Consider the following 18,693-nt stretch of genomic DNA (forward strand, 5'->3'; position numbering starts at 1 on the left):
AAAAACACATCATAGAAAAAATGCAATGGCTATGAGCGTGGAAGTTGAGATATTACATAAGAGTTAAGATAAAAAATAAATATGCTTGATATTGTCCTGCTAGAGAAGCTATACCCTCTAACCACTGCCTAGAGATACACATTTATCACAAGAGCTGTTTACAAGGGATAATTGTGAAGGAACTATTTAGAAAAAATTTTTAAGGGAGAACAGTAAGGTAATGGTACTTGCATAAGTGAGTATTGCAATAATACAGCACCTGTATTTAGTTACAGATTTAATATGGCACTCTCAAGAGCTCAACTGCTGAACATTTTAAGGGTGTAATTTGAGGACAAAATTAATTGGGTATACCTTTAAGCATGTAAGGCTGCATTATTTTATTAATAACCATTAAAAACTCCTAGAAAGTATATATAAATATACATAATAGTTAATGAGTAAAGAAAAATAAAATTTCACTATCATGTAAAAGCTAAACCAACCACTAAGGTCATCTGCTAGTTAAGTGACTCATTCCAAAAAAATTGGCTTATAAAATAAGGGTTTCAAATCCATGCCTCAAAAGCATTACAAATTTATTTGATATTGAATCTTTGGTGTGATTTGTGGAAAGTATAAATTCTAAGTGTTAAATCTATAAAGGATACAAAACTAGGTATTAAACATTAGATTTCAATTCATGGGCTACTCTGGAAAATGTTTTGGCAGTTTTATCATAAAACTAAATATGCAAATGACATACTTGTTTATGGTTTCTGATCTAAGAAGATTCATTAAAAAGACTTCTGAAACAACAGGTTAGTGGAAAAATGCTCCAAAGAGAAATTACAACTTTCTTATCACAAATAGTTGGAGGTTATGGTTACTAATGTATAAGCAGATGATCGAATGTCAAGACTTTTTTTTTTTTTTTTTAATTTATTTAAGATAGTCACAGAGAGAGAGAGAGAGGCAGAGACATAGGCAGAGGGAGAAGCAGGCTCCATGCACCGGGAGCCTGATGTGGGATTCGATCCTGGGTCTCCAGGATCACGCCCTGGGCCAAAGGCAGGCGCCAAACCGCTGCGCCACCCAGGGATCCCTCGAATGTCAAGACTTTGAAAGAAACACAAAAAGGATCACAGCTGCTGGTATCTCCAAAATCCTCTTCCCACTTCTGTCTTAGGCTGTTAGTATACAACTCCTAAATGCTGTTATGGGTTAAACAATGTCCTCTAACAAGGTATGTTCAAGTACAAGCCCTCGGTACCAGTGAATGTGATCTTATTTGGAAATAGTGTCTTCTTTGCAGACATAATCAAGTTAAGATGAGGTCATATTTAATCCATGGTCCACAACAGTTGAAAATTATGTATCTCTTTTTCCCTTGAATTTTTAGTTGTCTAGATTGTGTTTGACTTGGAATTTGATTACCAGAAACTTAAGATGACAATTAAAATATTAAAGATGATACTATTAAATTTAAAAATTGACTATAATAGTCAAGTTGTCAAGTACAATTTGGTATCAAATTTTGGCATCCAAACTTAATAAAAAATTCTCAGCTGGCTTTATAATAATACTTACAACAAAATGGCCCAAGAGTACCAATTGCAGTCTGACACTAGATAGTCAAACTGCAGAGGAATACTCTATGCATAGCTTAAAATGCAAGTGGAATTACTCTATGCATGGCTTAAAATGCACGTGAAATTAAAGCAAATTACTGTTTTAACAACAACTAAACTGCTCCTGAATAACATTCTATCATGATACTAGCATTCCAGAAGCTCTAATGAAAAGAATAAGGTCATCCTAATGGGGTTGTATCTTGTGCTATAAAGTGTTCCATCTTGTCCTGATCCTGATCAATATATGTAACAATCATTCAGATGAATCAATAGAAACACATTGATACAGTTTGCAGAAACAAACAGCATATATATTAGGTGCCAGAATTAATATTTTAAATGATCTTAAGATCAGAAGAGTCATCTTTTAATTGTGTGAAGTGGGAGAGTAGGGTTGAGTGACAAATCACTGGTTGGTTCAGTGACACAGAGTGGGTGAGATGGCCCAAGTTTTGTCTTCTACTCTGCCACATACTGGTCTTAAGTTTTTGGTCATGAAATTTCAGGGGTCTGAGCCTCATGTCCCTCATCAGGAAAACAGGTAAAAGAACAGTACTGACTGCAAAAGGACTAAATGAGATAAAAAGCTCTCCACTCTGTATCAGCCATAAAGACTACTAAAATAAATTGTTAGATAGTAATGAAAGATGACTTCAAACACTTCCATTTTGACCTCAGTGTGTACTTTCTAATTGACTAAATTCTTCTTCCCAGCTTATCTCTTAACTCAGGCAAAAGACCCTACAGGCAAAACATCCCATGATGGGAATTTCAAGCAATAAGAACTGCTCTGAGCCAGCAAGATTCCTTCTGACTGACTCCAAGACAATTATCACCTGACCTCTTCTGCTCATCTGCATTTGCCCACTGACCTTTGTCCCACATTTTCCTTATAGAAATGTGGAAGTGCGACGCCTAGGTGGCTCAGCAGTTGAGCATCTGCTTTTGGTTCAGAGCGTGATCCTGGAGTCCTGGGATTAAGTCCTGCAATGGGCTCCCTGCATGGAGCCTGCTTCTCCCTTCCTCTACCTTGTCTCTGCCTCTCTCTGTGTGTGTCTCATGAATAAATAAATAAAATCTTTAAAGAAAAAGAAGAGAAAGAAGAAAGAAGAAAGAAAGAAAGAAAGAAAGAAAGAAAGAAAGAAAGAAAGAAAGAAAGAAAGAAAAAAGATAAAAAAGAAAAGAAAAAAAGAAAAGAAAAGAAAAGAAAGAAAAGAAAAGAAAAAAAAGAAAAGAAAAGAAAGGAAAAGAAAGAAAAGAAAAGAAAAGAAAAGAAAAGAAAAGAAAAGAAAAGAAAAGAAAAGAAAGAAAAGAAAAGAAAAGAAAGAAAGAGAAAGAAATAAAAGTATTTTCAGCACTTTGGAGACAGACTTTGAAGTGCTGGTCCACTGTCTCCCCAGAGGTGGCCTCACTACAATAAACTTTCTCAATTCACTACTTCTTGTCTGCCTTTGGATTTTGTAAGCAATGAGGGGCTGAGCCTGAGCTTTTGGATCCCTGAACCCCCACACCCTAGTAACAGTAATATAGGAGAGAATTTTACTTAACAATAAGGCTCTATTTTTCTCTTATTTTCTTCATGAGTATCCACTTTCTGTATATAATCAAGTAGAGAACAGATCTTTGAAAGAGTCCTATCGTGTGCAATGAGTTGGGCTCCAGGGCACCCTTGACAGAATTCTAACAGGATATTCATTTTACCTGCTGAAAAGATCTGTAATACCCACAAACTTGCTAAGGTTATTTGGGGGAGGGGAGGTGGTTAAAAAAAGTGCTTCTAGTGTGACAAGAACTGCCTAATGTCCTTCATCTCAGTTTCTCAGTTTCTCCTAAGTCAGCCTTCATAATTCAGCTTTTTTTTTTTTTTTTTTTTTTTTTGAGAGAGAGAGAGAGAGAGAGAATTCACTGGAGCAAGCACAGGTAGAAGAAAGAGTGCAGAGGGAGAGAGAATCTTAGGCAGGCTGGATCTCAGGACCCTAAGATCATGACCTGAGCTGAAATCATGAGTTGGATGCTTAACCGGGGAGCCCCTTAATTTTCTTTTTTGAACTTAAAGAATATTCTACACACCAATTTTCAAATGCAAAACAAAAAGCCAAGACAATCAAAATCTGCCTCTAGTAGTTTTAATAGCATACAAAAATGATGACACTCTATGGGTAACAAGCATGTTATCAAACTATATGAGAACAGAGTTATAATTAAAGAAAGCTCATCCAAAAATAAAAATAAAAACGCATACATAAAATTGAAAGTGGCTACCTTGGAGAGGTGGTTTTATGGGTGATTTTTAAAAACTTCTTTACACTTTTCTGTATTTACCAAATTTTTATCAATATATATGTATTCTTTTGCTTTGGGGAAAAAATTAATTTTTAAGAGATTTATTCCAATAGTTATTTTTTACTTTAGAATACCCTCCTGTTTTTCCATTTATGTACTAAGTTGACTGTCATAGGTAATTCAAAATGCCTCATCTAAAACAGTTTAATAATTCTTACAGAGCAACACGTAAACAAGTACAGAATATGGGAAACTAAAGCTATATAGGTTCAGTGACCAAAAAGGAAAAAAAAATTTAAAATAACTGCATACACTTCATGAGGTCTGAATAAGTAGCTCATGGTGTGCTGTGCTATCCCCAACTTCCCAGTGAAGGAACAGAGTCCCTGTAAGGAGCTTATATAGCAATGTTGCACATATTATCACCTTCCATGCATTATTTAAATGCATTACTCTCTACCTTCTTCACTAGACTATAAACTCTGTGATGGTGAAGATTATCTCTGTTTACCACAATTATTGATGCTCAGTACATAACTGTTACATAACAAGCTAATAATATACTTATTTAATAACTCACTATAACATTATGAGAGCTGATTATGATAGGCCAAAAAATCCTGAAGGGTAAGTTTTTTTAAATGATAGTATCCATGCAGAACTCTTCAGACTGAAGCACCTATTTGTTTCTATTAAATGGAGGTTAGTTTTTTGATACAAAATACTGCCCACAGAAAAGGACTCTTAAAAGAGTAATTAGAAACCCCCTGAGCATTATAAAACTAATTAGATAAATCCATAGATCTCTATAAAAATAAACATAAATACTAATTTCAAATGAGCACTTTGTCAGTAGGATAGAAACGTTATCAAGTGTCATTTGGGAATTCTCCCCTAAGAACTGCATTTTGAAATGTTTAATTATGTTAAAGTCATTCTGAAAATAGCTTCTGGGTATTTAATCTTCATGAAATGAAGTTCTAAGTCTTGTTTTTCAACATAGTGATACAAATTAGCTGTAAAATAGGACTTCTTTCTCTCCTGTTTTTGATATCACTTCTGTTATAATATGAACTTATTTCAGCAGGAAGAAAGGATTCCCTGGGTGTTTAAATGGATTATGATTATAGATGTGTGTATACCAGTAAGGTGAAATTAGAGTATTTATTCCAGAGCAGTGCTGAGTTTAAAAGCCTATATTTTCCAACATGGTAAAACAGCAGTGTAAGGCTGAAGTTTATCCAACACACAACATCCGATGCAAACCTAGATTCTGGTTTCAAGAAGTGTGTGTATATCTCTCTACACTAAAGGTAGGCAAAACTTACAACAGGATCAGTATCTGGGTTTTTGTTTATTTTCCTTGAGAATGCTACAGTACTAGGGGAAATGATTTTTAAGTGACTACTGTTACTACCAATGGTATCTGAAAATCATTGCCAAGATATTCTCAATACTGGATTGTAGGACAGAAGGTAAGAATTTCCTTCTTAAGTCATCAAAGCTATTTATTTTCCTGCTCTCTGGGCTCGGACTTGGGAACTTGACTTAACTGTACCTTCACTCTTCTCTGGCAATATTTTCCCCAGGATAATGTCATCTAGTCTTTCTTTTTTTTTTTTTTCATCTAGTCTTCCATCAGAAAATATTCTATATCCATGATGACTCGAAAATCTCTAGATGTGACTGCTCCCCCAGGCTCCAGACTCATGTATTCAACTGGTTTCTAGACATATTCCCTGGCTTACAGTCTTTACAGGGAACATGCCAAGTTAATTCTCATTTTAGGATGTTTTCAATAGTTGTTCCAACAGCTTGGAATTCTCTTTCTTTTCGTTCTTATTCATGGGGCACCTCCTTAGAGAGGTCTTCCAGACCTCCCATTTTAAAAAAGGACCTACCCTCTCTGCCATGTTTAATTCTATTACCTGGTTTTATTTAACATCGAGCACTTATTATTATGTAAAAATAATCAAGGTATTTGTTTACTTGCCATTGCCTGTATCCCCCTCACTAAAATGGAAGTTGCTCAAAGGCCACCATGCTGTTTATTCTAATTTATCTGTGCCTCTGTCATATTGGGAATTCCTTATTTTTGACTATCACTGCTGTTTAGTTAAGGCCTATTCTCTTACATTTTAAGTATGCTGAGATCAATGTTCCATTCTTCTCTTACTCTTAATCACAAAGGGGAAATAACAAGAGGTCTATTTCCTCACCCTCATCAGTCTGTCTTACCAACCCTCCCCACTTCAAAGCACCTATCTACAATTCCCTGATTACCACCGGAAGTGGGTTCAAGATCTCTCAACCTCAGTTTCTGAACCTCTGTATGATACAGAACAAGGACTTGATATATTTAGATGAGAGCACCACTAGCAACAAGGGCCCTAACAAGTGAAATGTTGAATGCGTCTCCGATGCTTTCTTGTCCCAGCTTTTGAATCTACGTAAGACAACAGAAAGTCAATCTTGGTACACACTGACATTTACAGAAGAACAGGTGCTGTAGGAAAACATCATAAACAAGTGTTCCAATATGAACTAGTAAAGTGGCTTTCCAAATACAGATAACAAAAACAGTGTCCTTCATCTATGAAAAAGTGAAAGTTTGCAAATAAAATGTCTTAAGAAAATGTATTTTCCTTATGCATGTTAGTAATGAATGGCTATCAAAAGTCAGTGTTTTATGTATTTAGCAGCAATAAAAAAAGACCTTGGACTATTAAAAAGTAGAGGTTTGGGGCGCCTGGGTGTTCAGTCTGTTAAGCATCTGAGACTCTTGATTTCGGCTCAGGTCATGATCTCAGGGTCCTGAGACAGAGCCCTATGTTGTGCTCCTGGTCTACTTGTCCCTTTCCCTCTGCTCCTCCCCTGACTTGCATGTGCGAGCTCTGTCTCTCTAAAATAAATAAACAAAAATATTAAAAAAAAATAAAAGTAGAGGTTTATAAGAGAAATAATATTGCAGAAACTGTGAAAGTGGACACAAGTTTATTTAGTTAACATGCCAAAAAATATGAAGTGTTAATAACCTATCTAGCATGGAAAGATTTTAATTTGTATAATTTAATTTGTATAAAGAGCCATATAAGTAAACAGAACATGTAAAGCAATCTCAATGTCTAGCAAGCCTACATTAGTCTTTTCCCTCAGGATTCACTTTTAATTAAGCCTGTGTAGATAGCTATATCAGAGATGAAATGAAGTACTTCTTTTTTACTTTCCCTCAGAAATACCCAAAAAAAATCTGATTGGAAACCTAGCCCACCCTACTTTAGATCTTTTGTTGTTTTCTTCATTGGCTCCTCTCACTTGCTCACAGAACACTTGCACACAAAGAAGTTAACCAAAAAGGTATAAATAAATATATATTTTTTAAAATGCATAAAATGGGGGGATCTCAGGGTAGCTCAGCGGTTTGGCGCCTGCCTTTGGCCCAGGGCGAGATCCTGGAGTCCCAGGATGAAGTCCCACATCGGGCTCCCGGCATGGAGCCTGCTTCTCCCTCTGCCTGTGTCTCTGCCTCTCTCTCTCTCTCTCTCTCTCTCTATCATAAATAAATAAATAAATATTTTTAAAAATGCATAAAATGCTGCTGGATTTGTAAAGATGGATTTCTAGGTCTTGTGGATTACACATAAACAGTGTTCCTTCACAATTGTGCTAAATTCCTGTGACAGTGGTTCTACTCTGGGTAACAGTAATGACTGAGCAAAGGCTGACGCTTATAAAGCTCTAGTCATCTTCTATAAACCAGACCTGAACCAGAAACTGCACCTGGCAGCTCTTCTGTCTCACTCCCATTTGTCTGTAAGGCCCACACCAGTGTAAGCATGATGGAAAAGAGAGAAGATACCCCAAATAATGATACCACAGTGCTAGGATATGAAAATCAAACATAATAATTAGTTTCTTTAACTCAAGTCATTTATTCTATGTGTGACACATGCATATAACTAATTAGGATGTTCACGGGCTTCTGTCCCAACTTTTGCGGAACTTTATTTTGGGTCCAAGAGCCTTAGAGTACTTTTGATTTTCTTTAGTGTCATTTTCCTACTGAAATTTCTTTAAAGTAAGTTTTGATTATATGTACAGTTGATCCCTACTTAGGTTTTTTTGACCTTTGAACCTTTCTACATTAGATGCTGACACTAAAGAGTACCTTTCCTATGATAAACCCAGTTTTCAATCCATCAATTAATAAACATTGCAACTTACTGCAGAGGCTGCGGGCATGTTAATATCCAGTTTCAGTAACACTATTCTTCTTTTTATTCTTATTTGTACTCTTATTTGGATATTTTATTGAAACTTCAACTTATTTTATGTCAGTTTTAGGAAAATGGAAAAATGAAAGTCTCTATGTTAGTAAAATGCTTATCTAAGAAGCTGAGTATAATAACGGCAAAGATGGTAATTATTGAACATGTCAAAGAAGGCAAATCTTTAGTTTTAATCAGATGATCACTGAACACATGTACACATGTCAGAACCATATTGTTGAATAGTGTTAGGGTTAAGGTTAGGGTTCTAACCTAACCCTAAATGATTCTAACATTTAAAGTAAACTGGCAATTTTATTTATATTTGATCTCTTATAAAATTACCTCTGCAATATATGTTATTGATTTTCATAGGTTTTTAGAAGCCCACAATGTACCAAAATAGAAAAGTGTACTGATACTGAGAGATGACGGACAGAAATAAAGACAAATAGGTGAACAGATGGAGAGATAGCCACATAAATAGAAGTAGGGAATGGGAGAGAAGGAAAAAGAAAAGATGAGAGGTGGAACAGAAAATGAAGATGAGCTTAAGGATGAAAGGGGATGAGGAAAGAAGGGAGGGGAAGAGAGAGGAAAAGAAAGAAAAGGAAGAGAAGCATGGAAAGGAACAAAGAGGCCAGAAACCGCCGTAAGATTGGACAAAAGATTAGAGAGACAAGAAGAGATGAAGGGCAGGAAGGCATGTATTTGAAGCAAGGAGTCACTGGGGTGGGGGCGGGGGGGGAGACTTGGTCACTAGCTTCTCACTCTAAGAACTTAGCTGGCTTTTGCCCTTCTTTAACAAATAATTCAGAAGTCACATTTTTTCAAGAAAAAGGCAATTATTTTAAAACAACAGAAACAGCTGTTGAATGAGTCAGAGGAGACAGTAGTTGGAGCAATAGGCTGTAAAGAATGAAAGCCATCATTGCCTGTGCATGGAAATAAATGACAGCCTGGACAAAAGTTCTGCTGAGTGACTCTACTGCAACTACTGAAGTGGAAGATGCCACTTTTTGGTGCTTTGAAAACTGCCTTTTCTTCCCCAAAAGAGAAATGCTCATTTAATCAGAGAAGCAACCTGACAATAAATAGAGAACTAAAACCCTTTGAAATGAAAATGTGACAAAACAAGTAAAAATAATGAGCTTCCCAGTGAGACTGTGGAGAGATGTTAGTTAACATTATTTTATGGTACCCTTAATACGAAGTGATCACAGAGAATCTCCCAGTAGGATGGGACACACCTGAGAGGCCAATAGAATTTAGATACTTTGGGGGCACCTGGGTGGCTCAGTTGGTTAAGCATCTGTCTTTGGCTCAAGTTATGATCTCAGGGTCCTGGGATGGTGCCCCCATCCCCTGTCCTAGGGCTCCCTGCTCACCGGGGAGTCTGCTTTCTCCCTCTCCCTCTGCCTGTTACTGTCAAATAAATAAAATCTTAAAAAAAAAAAAAAAAAGAATTTAGGTACTTTGTCCAAAATCACGACTAAGTCAGGTGTGCTAATGTTTAATTTCACAAGTGATTAATGGACATATACACTATCTGCTGGAACATCCAGAGAATATGAAGGAAATCGTAAGTGGACCAGATTCATTAATTTGTTTGTACTTGTAAATGTTATTAGGTCCTTAACTGTAAGCTTCCTGAGATCCAGGAACAGTATCTTATTAACCTTCCTACCTAGAGTGAATCAGCACATTGCTCAGCACAAAATAGTGCTGTTTTATGTGCATGTTTAATGGAGAGTATTAGAGCACAAAATCATAACTTTTAGATATCAGGACTGCATAAATTTGGTGTAAACTTTAGATATCAGGACTGCCAGTAACATGGAAATTACACCTGACCCTATGCCAATTCTCAAAAGGCTGACCATCACTAATTTACCTTCCCCAGAAATGGGTGCAGTCTACAAATCACTTGATATATAGTTCAAAAGATAAAAGTCATGTGCCTTTAGGGGACATCTGGCCTCCCTCCTAAGGACAGTATGAAAATAAAACAAAATTATAAACTGAGTAGTAATTAGATGTCCCTGAGGAAAAGGTTCCTCATATCAGCCATGATCAATGATTCAAACACTTCCCAACACAGATGTGCCCAATGGGTGAATAACCCTTATGTCTGGATCATCTCTCCAACCCAGTCTCATCGCCTCACAGCATCACAGCTGCTGAAAACATCATTTGCCTCTCTGATCCCTCATTCCTACCTCCTATATATGTTGACCTCCTGACTTCTTAATAAGCCTTCTCCTTCCCAGTCTCAGAGCCAACTTGCTCCCACTCCACTTCACCTCCACACATGCCCCTTTTACTGGAGCCCATCATTTCCCCAGTTCCTATGGCAGTAGCCCACAGTTCTCTGTTTCTAAGGATTAGAAGTACCGACCCCCTGGGAACCCTACTCCACCCTTGGGGGCTGGGACAGACATCACAAAACAAAGCTAATGTCCACTGGCCTACCTCAGTAAAAGGGAAGCTCCATCTGAAGGCCTCACATTTTCTCAGAGAAGTACTGGTGGATTTAATTGTTCAGTGGAGCTTAGGTGCTATTTGTATAAAATTTAATCCAGGGTACCTTAAAATCCATAACCATCAATTAGAACACTATTTGGGGGGTGATAGGGAGACTGTATGCTCATTTTCAAATGATAAACTTGCCAACAAAATTCCTCATACATCCCACTCCCAGATTAGAAATAATTCAATAAACAAAAGTACAAAATAAGCAGTAACACTGTGTTTAACAGACATTGAATTGTGAAACACCCCCTGGAACACTCCTATTTTACAAGTTACAGGAGCAGATATACAAACTTACCTAACTAGCTAGACAAGGACAACTTGTAATTTAATAAATAATTAGTTAAATTAAGCTAAGTGGGGCCTTTTCAAAAGCTCTCCTCCAGCCAGATGTTATAGAAGAGGCCTGCTTTACTGGAATCACACTTTCACCCACAAGATTCTCAAGACTTAAAGTGTAATATTACATCTTGGAAACTCATTACTGTATAATATAATTGGACAGGAAACAGGTAGGTGAGTTGCTGCAGCATTAAGTCATGGTCAAGAAAATACTCCATGTATGAACCTCCACCATAAACAATAAGGGGATATCGTAGCAGGAGAAGATATAATAGAAAGAATAATAAAATTAATTAAGCCACCCCAAAAGAGTTTAGTCTGTTATAGTAATAATCTCCAGAGAGTAATCACAAAAGACATTACTGAGTCAGCACCATAGGTGTGGTTTGTCTCCATCTATGCCAATCCCTTTCAGCAACTGTTCAATAGGTAAAGTTTCCCACAATAAGTTCTGAGCATCTGTGGTCTAGAATGTGCCAGCTTTAAAGGCAGCATCTACCCAGCCCCTCAGCTCTGCAGGGTGCAGCCAGCACTCTTTAATAGGTGTGTACACCACGTGTGCCCTAAACCCAAAAGCCAGGGGGTGGAATTTGAAACAGGAAGGTGTGGGGACTGCCACCATCCTGGGAAACAAACAAAACAAAGACTAACCCCCTAACTCCCACTTCATCCGGCTTCACACCATTCTCATTCCCTAGTTATTTTGAAAAATCAACCCAACAAACAAACAAAAACTCGATTTCTCTTCTAAGGCCCTTTCATCACTGCTCCCTTGTCCTATTTCATGTCAGGGCTGATTCAGCCTCAGTCACGATTTCCCTGGGGCTCTTGCATTGGTTGGGGATGAGAAAGGGAAAGAGGGGAGGTGCCTGCCAGGAACCTGGCAAAATGTGTAGCAAGTGGGAATCTGGAAATGAGTTGCTGGACATCGTGGTCTCCAGCCTTGACTGTTTGCGCCAGCACGGCTTTCTCTTTGTGTTCTGACCTCCTCTGAGTTCTCCTCTCCACTTCTGGGTCAGAAATCCTAGAACTTAGAACCTCATCACTGCATGCAGAGTCAGCAAGGTGTCCAGTGTTCGTTCCCACAGCCTCCTCCACATAAAGCACCATTGTCTCTTTACATCCTCATGAATGCAATAACTGACACACACACACACACACACACCTCAGCCTCCTCACACACCTTATAGGGGGTAATCATTCCCCTAACGTGTCACAAAGAACAGGCCTAAAGTCTCCGACTACCTTTCCAGAAGCTCTCTCCTCTGGGCACACTGGTTCTCAAAATCTGGTATGTACTAGAATCACCCTAGCGAGCGAACCAAGGACACAGGCCGCCGACGGGACTTGGGAAAGCACAGGTCTCAACTATTCTGAAGGCAACTGGATTCAAACAGAAGAGATTTCGTCCAGAGTAACTCTTGTCTGGCTTTCCCAGTCCATCCGCGCTGGAGACCTAAAGACACACGCGCTCTAGGGCAGCCTGCGCCCCCTCGGCCGGCCGGCCCGCGTCCCCGGTTCCCCCCTCCCGCCAGGCCCTTCCAGACCCCGCCCCCCGCCCCCCTGCCCCCACCCCCCGTCCCCCTGCTCCCCTGCTCCCCTGCTCCCCCGCCCCCCCGCCCGGGGTCTGCAGCGCGCTCCAGAAGCGGAGAGGAAACCAGTCCCGCGTCCAAGGTGGGCGGCGCCTGCCCCTGGAGGAAGCCGAGCGCGCCCCACCCCGCCTGGGACCTAACTTTTCAAACTTCCCCACGCGCTCTCAGCCGCCCGACGATGGAGGAAAGTTGACCAGAGGAAAGGGGCTTCTGCACCCCGGAGAGCTGCCGACCCCGCCCCGGGTGCTCGCCATCCCTCCTCCCCCGCCGGGCCAGCCCACCGCGCGCGCAGCCTGGGGAGCCCCCCCCCGCCGCCCGCCCCCCGCCCCCCGCGGCCGGGGAGGGCCGCCCGAGCCCCACTTACGGCCAGGAGCGCCCCGAGCCGCGCGCCGCCCCGCCAGCCGCCCGACGTTTGGCGCCCAGGAAACGGCGAGGCCGAGGGAGGGGACGGGAGTTACCTGGCGAGCGTCAGGTCCCGGCCGCTTCCCGCCCCGACCGCGCCTCCCCGGGGCCCGGGCGCACGGCCGAGGGAGGGCGGGCGGACCAGTCGCAACAAGTCCGAAGCGGTGTCGCTGCAAACCCCGCGCGGCCAGAAAGCGTCTCAGGACCTGCCTGAGCTCCCGACACCCAACCCTCTCCCCACCCAGCCCTCTCCCAGCCTAGTATAAAGCCTGCCCTCCCCGTCCGCCCCGCGGGCTCCGGGGCCAGTACACGTCCCGACACCTGGGCCCGGGCGAGCAGAGGCCGGGAGGACGGCGCGCTCACCTGGGAACCCACCGGTGGGCCTCGGCGGAGCGGGCTGCGCCCCGCGCACCTCGTTGCCGGGCTCCGGAGGGCGGAGGGCGGGGGGGACCGGGTCGCACCTCCCTGGGGAGGGTGGGGCGCGGGCAGCCCGCAGGAGATCGTGCCAATCGGCAGCCAATCAGCAGCCGGCTCTGCAGACCCCTACCCAACTGCAGGGGCTTTCCAGGCTCGGGAAGCAGCAGGCGGTGGAAAGGTGGTAGAAGCGGCGCTTGTGCACGTACCTTTTTATGTGAAAGGGAAATTCTAAACATCATCAAAGATTTGGTATCGACTTTGGATGACCCTGGTTGTTGACTTGAGATGGAAAAGATACTGTTTAAAACGGGAATACCTGCGTGAAAAGCAGGTCACTCTAGGTGGGCTGCTGTGGAGCAGGGTTCGGGGAATGACGGCATTATGTGGTTTCAACGTAAATTACAGCAATTAATAAAATTTATGTTTTAAAATTTTGTCTACACCTCAATAACCCTCAGGAATGTTTCTAACAACTGTATGATCATATAGTCTTCAAAACATAGCCGCTTGCAGCAAACGTTAAAAATGCAGCCTAGTACGGGAAAAAATGAAGCTGGGGGTAATAATAAGCATATTTTAAGCTTTGGGCATGATATGTAAATTATCATAAAATGGAATTGACCTTAAAAATGACTTTTATGGATATTTTGCTCTGAATAAAGTACCTGGGGAAAATGCTAAACTATTGGGATTTCAGTTACGTTTTGACTGATGAACCAACTTAGACTGGAGGATGAGATTTACATATCCTAGATGCTGAAAGAGAGCACACAGCAAAGGGCTATGTCAGAAAGTAAAAGCAAGTTCCAAGAGAGAACAAAGATAGGCTTCCCAGATTGTGGTATCTGTGATTTATAGTTTCTTCAATATCATGATCTTCAATTTATCTTATTTTATATATGTAACTTTTTTCTTTGGTTCCTGTGATTCCCATGTCTAACCTTTTAATATGTTTGCGATTTTGGTCTTCATTTTCGACATGCAATCATCTGACTCACTCAATTCATGTTATCTGTGTGTGGTACTTAATTTAGTTGTTTGCTTTTATGATGTTCAAAAATAATTCTGGATGTTTCTCAGGGGCATTTGGGACTGCATTCATAAATACACACTTAACAATAGCAAGAATATTTAGACTAAGCAAGTTAAAATGGGCCCATAGAAAGTCTCATTTTGTTAAAATGTTCATTCATACATAAATCAAGTGAAATTTCAAAGAAGGATATCTATTAAAGTGTCAATTCTTAAAAGCAGATGAAAGAGAGGAAAATGTAAATGGAAAGAGAGACGTCATTAAAGGTGCCATGCTAAAGCCTTTCTGCCCTTAGTGGGATGGGAAAATATGCAAAACTGACCTGACCCCTTAAAGGAGCCTACAAGCCAAGTAAAGAGAGTGGACACGTGCTCTAGGAAAGGGAGCTAATAGTACAACAAGTATGAGGAACTAGAAGTGGAAAGCACACAGGTCTTCAAAAGGTAAAAGGAAGTAATGATTAACTGCTTAAATCATTAAGGGATGCTGATGGAACTTCACAGAACTGTTGGAATTTGAATTGAATAATGACAAAACTCATTAGTTAGTGGAGTAATCTTGCGTCCCTTTAAGAGCTTTAAAATATACATATTTTAATGCAGTTTAAGACAATGGCTTCTAGGCAGTAAAGCCATCCATACAGAAAGAATGTCACATATAACAATAAAAAATCTAGAAGTGTTTATCAAAAACAGTTTTCCCAAGAACTCTGAGGTAAGTTAAGAAGCAAAATTACCAATAGTGTTGGCAAAACCTACCACCGGCTGAATCAGCTTATTAGTTTAATACTCTTATAAGACACTTCGTGTTAAGACTACTGTGAAATTTAGGGAAATGAGCTTCATAATCATTTCATATTCTTGCCACATTTAAATTGTTATGTAAACTATTATGTAAGTAATAGCCAGTCACTGGTTCAACCCACAGTTATTGAGAGTTTTGTGTAGGAAAGGCACCGTGCCAAGTACTGGGCAGAGGATGGAAAGATCAATAAAGTGTAGTAGATATAACTAGGAATCATCCATGTTAATCTGAATTCTTGACTTGCATGTGTGTGCGTGTGTGTGTGTGTGTTTCTCTGTGTGTCAAGATGCAACAATGCAAACACAGTTTAAAGCCCACAGAGAGGGATCCCTGGGTGGTGCAGCGGTTTGGCGCCTGCCTTTGGCCCAGGGCGCGGTCCTGGAGACCCGGAATCGAATCCCACGTCGGGCTCCCGGTGCATGGAGCCTGCTTCTCCCTCTGCCTGTGTCTCTGCCTCTCTCTTTCTCTGTGACTATTAAAAAAAAAAATTAAAAAAATAAAGCCCACAGAGATGTTAGAGTATTTGTGAAAAAGAGGTGTGGAAAGAAATATAATTAAAGTTAGATATAGATAAAACTATAGATAGATAGATGATAGATAGAGATAAAACTAATAATTATTTTATTTTCCATCACAAAATACCTTTAGAGGAATGAAATTGTGATTCCTTCATTTTCAAAATTACTATGTAGTACTGTGTAGTTTTTTTAATCTGAAGTATCTAAAAGGTTAGATAATTTTAATATTATTTCAGGGAATGAGGCCCTCTCCTTCCCTCTTCTTTCTCTTTTCAGCAGATCAGATACATGAAACTAGAAGGTGGTTTACATTTTTCGTAGCACAAATAAATGATTTTTAGGCTCTTGCCAGTATTTACTGGTAAAATGCATAATTATGCAATTAAATGGAGGGACAGAACATGAAGCAATGCTAATAGGACATATTTGATAAAAAGTACTGATTATTGTAATTGTTTAATGTTTTAAATATTCATTATTAGTCTTTTGTTGCCAGTATTTGCTAAGACATGAAAATTGTCCAATTTAAGTATCTTTTAAATTACTTCTCCTGAAAAGTCATGAGCTCTCTGTCATTGTTACAGATGAATATGAATGCTATCTAGAGGTATTTTATCATGGCATTATCACCAACATTATTAACACAATCACAGACATCCATTGCTATCGTATGTTATATAAATTATGTAGAAATACATCAGTAGTGATCATTCTAGGTGTCCTCATAGGCAATCATTACCTGGACTAGATTTCACAGAGTTCAACTGAAGTCAGCAATATAAATTATGTTTTTGTAATTAAAAGAAAAAACAATGAGAAGGTGAGAGAGAGAGGGAGGAGAGGAAGAATCAGTAAACTGCCAACTCCATGGGCCTTTTTTGGAAGATCTAATTTGCAGATGTCTGCAATGCTGTGTCACTGTCTCCTAGACATAACATGTTTCTTTTCACTTCATGCCTTTGCCCATCTCTGCTCAGCGGATGTCGAGTCTGTGATATCTCCCTTGCTTCTTCCTGCCTCTCTGTATGATAGCCATCACTCAAGATTTACCTCTACTCCTTCATTGTCCAATTCTAGCTTTGGCTGGTGTGGGCTCATTAAAATGCATAAGCCTTAATCCCCTTTCTACTTCTCTACCAAAGATATGTGACTTTATAACATCCCTATTACTGTGTGTGTGCGTGTATGTGTGTGTGTGTGTGTGTGTGTGTGTGTGTGTGGTTTTTGGGTTGTTGTTGAAGTCTTCTGGTATAACTTAATCCTCCCAGTATCTCGTCTTCTCTGCTAGTCAGATCAGGAGTTCTCAGTAAAGGGTTGCCAACCCTTTGGAAAATGCTATAATGATTGAGGGCTCCACAGGAACTTAGTGGGCGAGGATCCGGAATGATAGATGTCCTATAACATGTCCTTCACAATGGAAAATTACCCCATGTGTTGTACAAATAACAGCAGTCCTGCCAGACATAATGAAAGTGAAAAGGCCATTAATAATTACTTAAGTCTAGAACTTCTCTGTTATACATACAAAAGAAGAAATTTTTTTTGCACAGTTTGAATATATACCAACTTCCTGAAATCCAATTACAACATATTTTTAATTTACACATTTGTCAGAATTATTCTTTATTTTTTATGTTTATTTGAGAGAGAGAGAGAGAGAGACAGCAGGGGAGGGGCAGAGGAAGAGGGAGAGAGAATCTCAGGCAGACTCCCTGCAGAGTACAGAGCCCAATGAAGAGCTTGATCTCACAACACTGAGATCATGACCTGAGCAGGGATCAAGAGTTGGACACTCCACTAACGGGGTACCCCAATTTTTTTTATTTTTTAAATCATAGCACTGACAAAACTGCATCAGCTACCAATAAAACTGATGACTTTCCTTTAACATCGGTGGGTCAAGCATCTAACAACTTTATGTTTTTTTGGTCTACTTATGTGTGAATATTTATACACAAACAGCCTTCTTTGTAAATTTCTTATAATTAGGCACGAAATTACTTTTTTAAAATATGTGCATAGGTTATTTTATGAAGAACTGTCATTCGGTTTTACTATTATAAGGGGACAGTAACCTTATTAACCTCATTTGTTCAAACACATTGTTCAAACACATTCATAGGTATTGAATCTGAGTGGTTAGAACTATAAAGCTACATTATACTCTTTTACGGGAGGAGCAGCATGAAAAGGAGGGATAAGCAAAGTAGAAAACTAGGATTTATGGAGTAATTCCTTTGTACAAGGCATAATGTTTTAGATTCTAATATATGTTCAGTACTCTGCAGGACCCGCACGTGATGGCATGCAACTGCTAAGTGATGAAAGAATAAGGAGTTCAAAAGTATAAAGCATTCACTGAATGGTAACAACAAAGTCCTTCACGTGGATTATTCCTGTATGGTCTGGCTTATCTCTCTGCTTCAACTGGCATCTCCTCCTCCCCTCACATCCCACCCCCACCCCACCATTTTCTGAGATCTATCAGCCGTTTTTCAGATTCTTTTCTTCTTCACAGCTTTTGCAGATGCTGTTCCTTTGCCTAGAAAGCTATCTTCACCCTGCTTCTCCTCTTTTTCCCTTGAGGAAACTACTCTGTAGAATATTCCCTATGTTTATTTGTTTTAATAAATGTTCATTTTCTTACGCAATATCATTTCATGGAAATCCTTCTGTATCAAAAGGTAAAGTTCTAATTAATTTTTAATGGGTGCATAATATCCTTTTGTGAGGATACTTATTATATAAGTGGCATTCCCTCACTGATTAGACTTTTATATGGATGATATTTTTCTACTATTCACAATGCTGCATTAAACATGCTTGTGTATTAAAGAAAAAATCTATTAACTCCTCCATCAGAGTTAAATGCAAAGCTTCTATTCGCAG

At 39.7% G+C, this 18,693-nt stretch overlaps 1 protein-coding gene across 2 annotated transcripts in view; it reads right to left on the reverse strand.

Annotated features, from left to right (window-relative positions):
- The window catches only part of FAM83B (family with sequence similarity 83 member B), an 85,143-nt gene extending 71,677 nt beyond the window's left edge, over positions 1-13,466 (reverse strand). The window contains exon 1 of one of the 2 annotated variants that reach the window (XM_077903592.1): positions 13,396-13,466. The gene's annotated coding sequence lies outside the window, so the exon portion shown is untranslated. Of the gene's footprint in view, positions 1-12,994; positions 13,143-13,395 lie in introns of those variants that run through there. The other variant, XM_077903591.1, reaches the window with a different exon arrangement.
- Positions 13,467-18,693: the final 5,227 nt, after the last annotated feature.

Source organism: Canis aureus, chromosome 7 (genome assembly GCF_053574225.1).
Source record: "Canis aureus isolate CA01 chromosome 7, VMU_Caureus_v.1.0, whole genome shotgun sequence".
Taxonomy (NCBI): domain Eukaryota; kingdom Metazoa; phylum Chordata; class Mammalia; order Carnivora; family Canidae; genus Canis; species Canis aureus.